Here is an 11,943-nt window from a genome sequence, read left to right on the forward strand (position 1 = left end):
TGGACTAATTGCAAAAATGTTGTCTAATTTTTCAGAAAACCCCCAAATGAAAAAGTAATTCCACTAGATGGCAGCAAGAACATTCCTTCACAATGTACAGCTCTGAAATGTAGGTGGCGCACTAACGCATTTTAGCCCTCACAGATATGATCATCCATATACAGTGCCTTGCAAAAGTATTCGGCCCCCTTGAACTTTTCGAGCTTTTGCCACATTTCAGGCTTCAAACATAAAGATATAAAACTGTAATTTGTTGTGAAGAATCAACAACAAGTGGGACACAATCATGAAGTGGAACGAAATTTATTGGATATTTCAAACTTTTTTAACAAATAAAAAACTGAAAAATTGGGCATGCAAAATTATTCAGCCCCTTTAGTTTCAGTGTAGCAAACTCTCTCCAGAAGTTCAGTGAGGATCTCTGAATGATCCAATGTTGACCTAAATGACTAATGATGATAAATAGAATCCACCTGTGTGTAATGAAGTCTCCGTATAAATGCACCTGCTCTGTGATAGTCTCAGAGATCCGTTTAAAGCACAGAGAGCATCATGAAGAACAAGGAACACACCAGGCAGGTCCGAGATACTGTTGTGGAGAAGTTTAAAGCCGGATTTGGATACAGAAAGATTTCCCAAGCTTTAAACATCCCAAGGAGCACTGTGCAAGCGATAATATTGAAATGGAAGGAGTATCAGACCACTGCAAATCTACCAAGACCCGGCCGTCCCTCTAAACTTTCAGCTCATACAAGGAGAAGACTGATCAGAGATGCAGCCAAGAGGCCCATGATCACTCTGGATGAACTGCAGAGATCTACAGCTGAGGTGGGAGACTCTGTCCATAGGACAACAATCAGTCGTATACTGCACAAATCTGGCCTTTATGGAAGAGTGGCATGAAGAAAGCCATTTCTTAAAGATATCCATAAAAAGTGTCGTTTAAAGTTTTCCACAAGCCACCTGGGAGACACACCAAACATGTGGAAGAAGGTGCTCTGGTCAGATGAAACCAAAATCAAACTTTTTGGCAACAATGCAAAACGTAATGTTTGGCGTAAAAGCAACACAGCTCATCACCCTGAACACACCATCCCCACTGTCAAACATGGTGGTGGCAGCATCATGGTTTGGACCTGCTTTTCTTCAGCAGGGACAGGGAAGATGGTTAAAATTGATGGGAAGATGGATGGAGCCAAATACAGGACCATTCTGGAAGAAAACCTGATGGAGTCTGCAAGAGACCTGAGACTGGGACGGAGATTTGTCTTCCAACAAGACAATGATCCAAAACATAAAGCAAAATCTACAATGGAATGGTTCACAAATAAACATATCCAGGTGTTAGAATGGCCAAGTCAAAGTCCAGACCTGAATCCAATCGAGAATCTGTGGAAAGAACTGAAAACTGCTGTTCACAAACGCTCTCCATCCAACCTCACTGAGCTCGAGCTGTTTTGCAAGGAGGAATGGGCAAAAAGTTCAGTCTCTCGATGTGCAAAACTGATAGAGACATACCCCAAGCGACTTACAGCTGTAATCGCTGCAAAAGGTGGCGCTACAAAGTATTAACTTAAGGGGGCTGAATAATTTTGCACGCCCAATTTTTCAGTTTTTTATTTGTTAAAGTTTGAAATATCCAGTAAATTTCGTTCCACTTCATGATTGTGTCCCACTTGTTGTTGATTCTTCACAAAACATTTCAGTTTTATATCTTTATGTTTGAAGCCTGAAATGTGGAAAAAGGTCGAAAAGTTCAAGGGGGCCGAATACTTTCGCAAGGCACTGTACATTGTCTAATTTTCAGTTCATGCACCACCCTTGTTGTTTCATTGAATATCTTGGCCTCTGAGTGGACTAGAAGCTCAATCTATGTGTCAATAAAACACTGAAATCCTCTCCGATGATATTTTATCTTTATCAATAGTTGAAAACATATTTTTATGATGATTTTTTAGCATGCTGGACTGCATATTTGTTCTGCACATCCAATATATAACATTGGATTATGCAGTCAAGCCAGCTCACAGACAAGTATAAAATGGCAAATTTTTTATAAAACTCCCTAAGCAGATATAACGTTTTTTGAAGCGTTTATTTCCAACAGTGCTCTATTATACATCTCTGTAATTTTTCAAGTGAATCTGAAGATCTTGATAAGCTGGTTCGGGTCTGTTTTGAAGATGAGAATGAGAAAAGTAAGCTCTGCAAGAATATAAATTCAAGCAGTGTTGAGCACCTCTGGAAATTGGATCCTATCGGATGACAAGTTCAACTAGACTTTACCATGTGAAACACTTTTACACACAATTTGACATACTTACAGCCTCACTACCGTCAAGGATACCTCTGATACCTCAAACATACCAAAATCATTTTGATAAATTTAAGAGATGTAACAATGGACCCTTTCCACATTTTCATGTTTGTAATGCAAAAGTAAACCATATCGGGGCAAACTTCTTTTGATGTACATGGGAGACCAAAGCAAATTATTTTTGCATTACCATTTGCTCCAAAAACAAAAGAACAATCTACTATTACATTTCCATGGCTTTACAAAAGGGGGAAAACAAAGGAAGATGAAATACATCAGTCAGAAGAGAGAAAGATGACAAGTTTACTGTCACTTCCTTAGCAGTTGTATTTGAAACCCTGTCATAGTAGTGTTGAATATTCTTTTAATTAACGAGAATAAACACAAAGAATAATGTTATTGACTTACATTAAATAATAAAACAAAATTAAAACATAGAGTCTTCTAAAGTTAACACTGCTCAATTAATGCAGAAATCTGTCATCACAGTCTGTCTAAAGGGTCCATTATGATTGAAAAATAGCGATCTTAATTCTCTATAGATTGAATAAGATCAAGACAACTGTGATGTTAACAGAGTTTCACAGAATCATAAGTATTTCCCTGAATACCATATGTCTACTAAAGAAAATGAATGACCTCACAGTTAGGCAAATGCTTTCTTCACAGTCTGCATAGTCAACTCTAGACTGGACGGTCAATTACAGAAATTAAAGTCTGATTCATGTATGTTTACTTTTCGGACAAGGACAATAAAAGTTAAATATAAAAAAAAAATATGTCTGATTTTTCCACTGTCATCAAGCCAAATATTCTGTCTGTCTCCTCTAGGGGCTGAAAACATGTGTTTTACTATTAGCAAGGGAGTGTAAAGGCCTGTGATTAAAGTCTGGGATCAGCTGCCAGTGGTGTTTTTAAGCTGTTCTCTTTCTCAGCTGCTTCCCCAGCTGGTTAGGACCTCTGAGCAGCAACAGCTGCTACGAACAAAACAACTCCTGCAATATGCAAGAAATTGACTCAACTCCTGCAATATGCAAGAAATTGACTAAATCAAATATAATACCAAAATAATTAATGTCCCACATAACTTCAAACAGCACTCTTTACATTTGTGTCCCACTCTACCCATTATAATGCACATGACTTTAACAGAACTATACTGCAACATTCTCTGCATTTATGTTATTTAAAAGTGTCACCAGACGTAATTGCAAAAATAAAGACTATTTTAAAACCCCCATTTGTGACTGGTCAGCCAAACTGATAGTACCAATCTATGGATTTTGAAAGCTATGGATTGCGCCAGTTTTGTGGGACTGGTCAGGATGCTCAAACAAACAGAGCCACATTGTTTACAGTTTTCAAGTAAATCAACCTACAAATGGCTTATAGTTAATAGTTGTCTCTGCATATTAAGTTAAGAAACGAGAAAAAATGTCAACATCTAAAAAGTAAAATACATTTTTTAATTGATCTTTAAAATTTTGTGATCGAAGGCAAGTGTTTCTGCTGAGATATTAAAGAATTAATGAATAATTAATATTTTGTATGTATTTACTCTTTTTTTCTATTTACTAAAACACAAGCAATCTATACGATCTTGCTATTTTGAGAAAATATTATGATAGCCATACTATGTTTTTTAAGCTGTCAGGCTGTTGGACTTATAGTGTTATGAGTGAAACAGATTAGCCAGTAACCAGAATCGATTCTTTCCAGCAAGTCTTCCATAATTAAGCCCAAAGCCCCCAAATTTTCTTCACACATATGGCCATTCCTGAGTGTTAGGGTCTTCACGTACAGGATGGATAGGGGCCAGACGGGGCCAGTCATAGTGCAGGGTCTGCCTGTGGTGCAGGGCTATTTTTACAGCCTGATTCAACTGACACCATAAACAGAAGAGATTAATGTCACAAGTTAAAAGATTTAGCCTTTCTGAGAAAGCACACGTTTAACTGTAATTATATAATAAAGAAAGAAATATAATGGGAGCAACTAATTTGTTATTTATTGCTTTCTTTTTTCATAGATATAATAAAAAAAGTTTACCTTTTTTTTTTCAAAACTATCTGAAATAATAATGAAAAAAAATCTCCCTAACCTTTAAGTCTACATCACCATTCAAAAGTTGTTTATGTTTTTGAAAGACTTAATTGGTTGGGTCCAGTTTTCTTCACTCACACAGAATATCCTTCATCACTAAAAATAACAATAGACTGATGAATATCTAGATAAAGGTGTTTCTTTTGGGCATTTTTTAACCAAAATTCGACTTTTGTGCTTATTGTAATACCTCTTTTTTGTCAAATTTCCACACCCATTTTCAAGTATGCTTTGTTATGTTCAAGTTAATGAGAAACATTTCTCTAACACCAAATTAGCACATCAGAATGATTTCTTAAGGATGGGGTAACAGTGTTTTCTTAGCAGAAAGGAGAAATGTCTTCAATGAAACAATGGACTGTAAAATCATTGTGTATCACATCTACAGTAGATGTGGTTTTTGTTCATGTTTTGTTTCCATGTCTTTTATTTCGGAATTCTAGCTCCTGTTTCATGTCATGTGGCCCCCTTTTCATGTGATTTCATGTTTCCCTCCATGTTCATGCGTCTTGTTATCTTGTTTATAGTTCTGTCTTTTCATTGGTTAACTTGTTTGTCTTGTTCATTGTCAAGTATTGTTTGTGAATGTGAGAGTAGATGTTTATGTCTAGCCACATTTATGTCAAGCCATGTTTTAGTCAAGTCATATTCATGTTTATGTTTAGTTTAGTACACATTTATAGTTAGGGTTTTGGATTTCACATTTATTTAATAAATTGCACTTGGGTTCTCACTTCATCGTCATCGCCATTGCTTATGCCAGCAACATCATTACATAATGCTTGACCCAATAATGAACCCAGCTGTTTGGCTTCTGCGCCTATGTCAGGGAATTCGTCCCCTGGAAGACTATGTGGAAGACTGTTGTGATCTGGCCAGCCAGGTGGACTTTAATGAGGTTGCACTCAAGGATTGTTTCCTATTTGGACTTAATGAGACAATCTCCATTTTGATGCCAGGCTGTAAGAATACCCTCACCCTCGCTCAATATATAGACCTCGCCCTGCAAATCATTGGTTCCACGTTCACTGTGGGGGAGGAGGATGCCGAGCCAGAGTTCCACAATATGGCCACAAAGCCAGCGTCCCACGTCATGGTCGATGAGCCAGCGTCCCACATCATAGTCGACGAGCCAACGCCCATGCCTGCCACAGCCAACGAGCCAACGCCCACGCCTGCCACGGCTGGCAGAGTCAGCTGGAATCCTCGTCCGTCCCAGAGCCAGCGTTGCCAGCCTCGTCCATCCCAGAGCCAGCACTACCAAATTCGGTCTCCCGGAGGAGGAGGAGGAGAAAGACTTTTGTTTCCAAGTCTCTGCCCATGCACATGACCACGGAGGTCGTTTCCAAGTCTCTGCCCATGTACATGACCATGGAGGTCGTTTCCAAGTCTCTGCCCATGTTCATGGCCACAGAGGTCATCTCCGAGTCTCTGCCCATGTACACAACCACGGAGGTCGTTTACAAGTTTCTGCCCATTTATACAACCATGGAGGTCGTTTACAAGTCTCTGTCTACGCCCACGACCACAGAGGTCATTCCCGAGTCTCAGGCCATGCCCACGACCACAGAGGTCATTCCCGAGTCTCAGTCCATGCCCACGACCACAAAGGTCATTCCCAAGTCTCTGTCTATGCCTACGACCACAGAGGTCGCTCCCGAGACTCTGTTTATGTTCACAACCACTGAGATCTTTTCCCAGTCATCCAAGACTCATAGTTTTGATTCTCCCATACTCCGCCTTCCACGACTTTGCCCCAAGTCATCACAGCCACGCCAGAGTCCGCTCCAGGCCATGTCACAGCCACGCCAGAGTCAGCTCCAGGCCATGTCACAGCCTCGCCAGAGTCAGCTACAGGCCATGTCACAGCCACGCCAGAGTCAGCTCCAGGCCATGTCACAGCCACGCCAGAGTCAACTCCAGCTCCAGGCCATGTCACAGCCACGCTTGAGTCAGCTCCAGCTCCAGGCCATGTCACAGCCACGCCAGAGTCAGCTCCAGGCCATGTCACAGCCACGCCAGAGTCAGCTCCAGGCCAAGTCACTGCCACGCCAGAGTCAGCTCCAGGCCATGTCACAGCCACGCCAGAGTCAGCTCCAGGCCATGTCACAGCCACGCCTCAGCCTGCTCCAGGCCATGTCACAGAAACGCCAGAGTCAGCTCCATGCCATGTCACAGCAACGCCTCAGTCTGCTCCATGCCATGTCACAGCAACGCCTCAGCCTGCTCCATGCCATGTTACAGCAACGCCTCAGCCTGCTCTTTGCCATGTCATAGCGAACCTCAGTCTGCTTCACGCCATGTCACAGCAACGCCTCAGTCTGCTCCATGCCATGTCACAGAAACGCCTCAGTCTGCTCCATGGCATGTCACAGCAACGCCTCAGTCTGCTCCATGCCATGTCACAGCAACACCTCAGTCTGCTCCATGCCATGTCACAGCAAAGCCTCAGCCTGCTTCATGCCATGTCACAGCAATGCCTCAGTCTGCTCCATGCCATGTCACAGCAACGGCTCAGCCTGCTCCATGCCATGTTACAGCAATGCCTCAGCCTGCTCTATGCCATGTCTCAGCCAAGCCCCAGACTGCTCTATGCCTCTGCCCCACGGTCCAGGACTGCCTCTGCTCAATGAGCCAGCGCCCACGCCTGCTCAGCTAACAAGCCAGCACCCACGCCTACCATGGCCAAGTCAATGACCCTGTCTTACCATGTGACCATGTCATACCATGTAGCCACGTCAAGTCAGCAAAATTGCTCCCTATTGAACTTTGTGTTCGTGTTTTTGGGCATCAGGAGCCGCCCCTAGTGGGGAGGATATGTCACGATTAGATGTGTCTTTTATTTTGGAATTCTAGTTCCTGTTTCATGTCATGTGGTTCCCTTGTCATGTTATTTCATGTTTCCCTCCACGTTCAGAAGTCTTGTTATCTTGTTTATAGTTCTGCAAACCATGTTTTAGTCAAGTCATGTTCATGTTTATGTCTTTTTTAATAAATTGCTCTTGGGTTCCCACTTCATCGTCATTGCTTTAGCCGGCAACAACATTACAGTATGTGAGCACCGATTGAGCATCATCTTCTAAACACCCAGAGTCCTCTTTCATCTCACCATGAGAAGATTCTTCTCCAACTCCACAGAACTTAACCTCAAGCACTAAGTCCTCAATAGCAACAGTGAAGTCTTTCAGGCTCCGATAGAGAATCCCCAAATTAGGAGAATGCAGATTTGTGTGCTTCATTTCAATTTATGTTAAATGAGTACTTTTATTGCACATTTTTTGTGTACAACAACGTACACATTATTATATGTGCACTTTATTGTCACTTTGGTTATAAAGAATCTCCTATGAACATAAAAGTGCATGGTTCTAGTGCATATCCCTGCTAAAAAAGACCAGTTTTGAATAGCTTGAATTTCCATTCAGGTCCAGGCTGGTTCATGGTGGATAGTGCTGGTTTAAGGCTGGTCTAGCAGGTGGAACAATATGCCAAAATACAGAAATAGTATAGTATAATATAGTATATTACAGTACAGCACAGTACAGTAAAGTTTAGTGCAGTATAGTATAAAGAAATACAGTATAGTATAGCACAGTATAGCTTATTATAGTACAGTGTAGTATAGTATAAGACTGTACAGTATAGTATATTATAGTACAGTGTAGTATAGTATAAGACTGTACAGTATAGTATATTATAGTACAGTGTAGTATAGTATAACACTGTACAGTATATTATAGTACAGTGTATTATAGTATAGTATAATACTGTATAGTATATTTGTTATGTATTACTTTGTCTTGTTTCACTGTTGCCCTTTTGTTTGCCATTTTTGTCACTTTTGCATTCCTTAGTTTTCACTTTTGTCCCTTGTGTAACTCCATAGTCTCTTTGTTAGCTTTCGTGTTCACTGTTCATTGTTTGCACCTGCCCTCATTAATTTTCTGTTATGTATTACCTTGTCTTGTTTCACTGTTGCCCTTTTGTTTCATCGAGGGTTTTTCCTTTGTGTTTGTTTACCTAATAAAGAAGCCTGCATTTAGATCCTCTCTCCTTGCCTGCCTCGCTGCTTCATCGTAACAATATTATATTACAGTGTTGTATAGTATATTATAGTACAGTATAGTATAATACTTTACAGTATAGCATATTATAGTACAGTGTAGTATTGTATAATACTGTACAGTTTAGTGTAGTACAGTGTAGTATTGTATAATATAATACTGTATAGTATAGTATAGTTTTTTTTTTTTTAACATGGCTCTATAGTAATATTTTTGGCTTTATTATTTTGTAGTACCATGGTATTTTTTGAAGTATCATGGAGTACCTTTTAAATACCATGGCAAATTAATATGCTAATCATTCAGCAGTACAATAGAATATCTCAAAATGCCATGGTACTAGTACCATCTGCATATGATAGCATCATTGTATCAGATGCATCAGTTCTGCTGATCATTACCTAAAGAGGTAGAACTGTGCTTTATTGGGGTTATGCTCCAGAGCAGTGTTTATTTTCGCCAGTGCATCTGAGAGCTACCACATCAGTGCTTTATCAGCAGCTGCTTGATAGGAAATATCTGCTGCCTCCTTCATTCTCTTCAACAGTACCTGTGCCTTTGGAAAACCTGATTACAGCCTAGGTGCTGACCTCAAGTCATGGTAACACAAAGTCATCTGGGGACACATACAGACCTTGTACCTGTTTAAAACAGACAATTTAAGGGAATTGAGTTTCTTAAGGAGAAAATTATGATCAGGTCTGGTCTGTTTGAGCTGGTGGTATAGGCTGAGCTCTCAGAGCGAAGAGGTCAGCTGACTGGCCATCTGTCTCCAGCCAGTTACTGACCAGCCGAAGACAGTCAGAGTATCAGCCCAGAGCACTCAGACAAGCCAAGCTATGAGGAAACATAATGTAAGAGGAACGAGAAATCATGTGCCTGTACAATTGACATTCTGCAAAAGAGGAAAAAAAACCATTGTGGTTTTAGTCAAAGAAGCAGTACCACTCACTTATGTTGGACGTTTTGTGATGGTTGAGAAAGTTAAGGGAGAGGATATAGCTCCACCTGCTGGTGATTTTTCATGCTGGTTAGATGGCAATTGCAAGAGATAGTTAACCCCATAATTAAAATTCTATCATCATTTATTAACCCCTGTGTTCAGCAAACCTTGTTGTAGCCAAAATTCAATTTCAGTAAATTGAAAAGAGTAGTACGAAAAAGTAATGCATTTTTAAAAAGAGAAAGTGTAAATGCCCCCTGAGACACATTCGAGACTGATATAAATACGAGGTGGTTTGAGATGCATTACAGATGAAAACCGGTCAAGTGTAAATGCATCTGGAATTTCAAGCTCCATATGTAAACTTTACTCCGCCTAATTAGTACTACGTCAGCATGGGGAAAATGCAAAACATAGTAGCTACTACTAAGTATTTGCATAGTGCTCGTGTTGTGCAATAAATAATAACAAATCAACGGATGCACGTTGTAGGATAGCTAGAACTTTTTTCTTCATTTATTTGATGCAGATTGCTGACGAAACTGAAAATATACACTGACAATAAGCATAGCTGATGCGCATTGACATATCTTACCTACGACAAGCCCTGAGGGGAAAAATACACAGTGTGCGCACACACAGACACACACGCACACTGCACAAAATAAATCACATGTTTAACATTTGCTGGCCTATATTAGCATAATGACAGAAGTGAACTGATTTGAATATAGTGCATGAATTGAAGATCAGATTGAACATCTGTTGAAATCTGAACTAACCTTCTCATGTGCTAATGCTGGAAGGTGGGTTCAAGTTCTGCATCTTTTGTGAAAGAGCTTCAAGGAACATCCCCACATCATAAGGACACTGGCCCTGTAGGGGACAGTTAAAAAACAGCATCTTGGACTTACACTGACAACAATGCGGCTTGGATGCAGCATCATTTAAAATCAATAGTTTTCAGTTTCAGATACCATTGTATAAATGTAGTATTCACAGTCAGCCATGATTACTTTAATCAATGAGTGAAAGTGTCAAATAACAGGACAGTTACTGAGATTAAGCAAGTAATATTTGGCTGGTCATGTGATTCTAACATGGCAGCCCCCATGTGTGGACCCTCTCCATGTAGAATAAAACAGCTTTTATACGGTTACTGATATGACTGGAGTCTTCATTATAATATGAGTGGACATAGTAAATAATTAGTGTCTTTAGGAGTTAAACTTTTTTAATGAGAAAAAGATTACTGAGTGCACCTTTAAATTGTGATGTGACAACAGAGTTTTTCTCCCAATTAATATTAGGTCATTTTATTAGGATTTTAAGATGAAGTATTGTTTAGCATTTTTTCTGTCACTGCTTAAAATGTCAAATCAACTACATTTCTAGGATTACAAGAATTAGCATGCTAACACTGAGCATTAACATGTTCAGTTTGTATGGCTATAGATACGTTTCGACAAATTCACTGATCTGAACAAATAAATCAATCTTCAGTTATATAATCAATTTGTAACCTAACTATTTAAATCTTTCGAGCTGCAAAAGTGATACATTTCAACATATAAGTGTTATGTTTTAATATGTATATAGCCTCTAATCTGATTCCTAACAGCTTGTGAATTAATTATTGTACCTGCAGATAGTAGATGAAGGCAAGTCTTTGAGGGTAGACCTTATTTTGAGGTTCCAGACTGCATGCATGTCTTTAATCTAGTGCTGCAGACTGAAAGTTACACTGCTGATGCTCGATCTGCATAGAACTGAGTCTGCAGGCAGGTTGAATATGAAACACATTTAATATTCGGGGTCAAATAATTTTTTGAGTACTGAAGAATACAGTCCAGTATATACTCTGGCTGGCCTCTACCTGGTGTGTCTGGAGCAGTATGGCCTTTGAAAAACTTGGACACAGCCTTCTCAAACTGGTCCCGGGACATTGCATCAACACCTGCTTCATAACTAGATCAAGTATGCTTCTCAGTTAGACTCTATGATGGATTATTAGGTATTACTTATTCTAAACAATTGTTTACTTACTGACTATCTGTTTTCTGTTTTATTATGAGCTCCCCTTTATACTGTGGGGTCTGAAAACTGTTTTCCTGGAGGTCTGCTTGCTTGAATCAGACATGAAAGAGAATGATTCCTTCTAAATTAAAAGTTACACATGTATGTTTTCTGATACATTATGAGTATTCACAAGTTATTTAATCAATCTCTCTCTCTCTCTCTCTCTCTCTCTCTCTCTCTCTCTCTCTCTCTCTCTCTCTCTCTCATACATGCACATTTAAAATCACAATCCTTAGGTGTGCTCATGACAAGAGAAACAAGTAAACGTCACTTGAATAGAATGACAAAAGAAGAAAAAAACTAAATTAAATATTTTTATGGTTTTGTTACATTGTGTTGAATATATAGTGAAATCTATATTGTGTGTGCGCGTGCATGAAAATACAAAGCAAAATAAAAGATCGGGTCTCTTATTTTGAAATCAATGGCGGAAGTGT

Source organism: Xyrauchen texanus, chromosome 3, assembly GCF_025860055.1.
Source record: "Xyrauchen texanus isolate HMW12.3.18 chromosome 3, RBS_HiC_50CHRs, whole genome shotgun sequence".
Taxonomy (NCBI): domain Eukaryota; kingdom Metazoa; phylum Chordata; class Actinopteri; order Cypriniformes; family Catostomidae; genus Xyrauchen; species Xyrauchen texanus.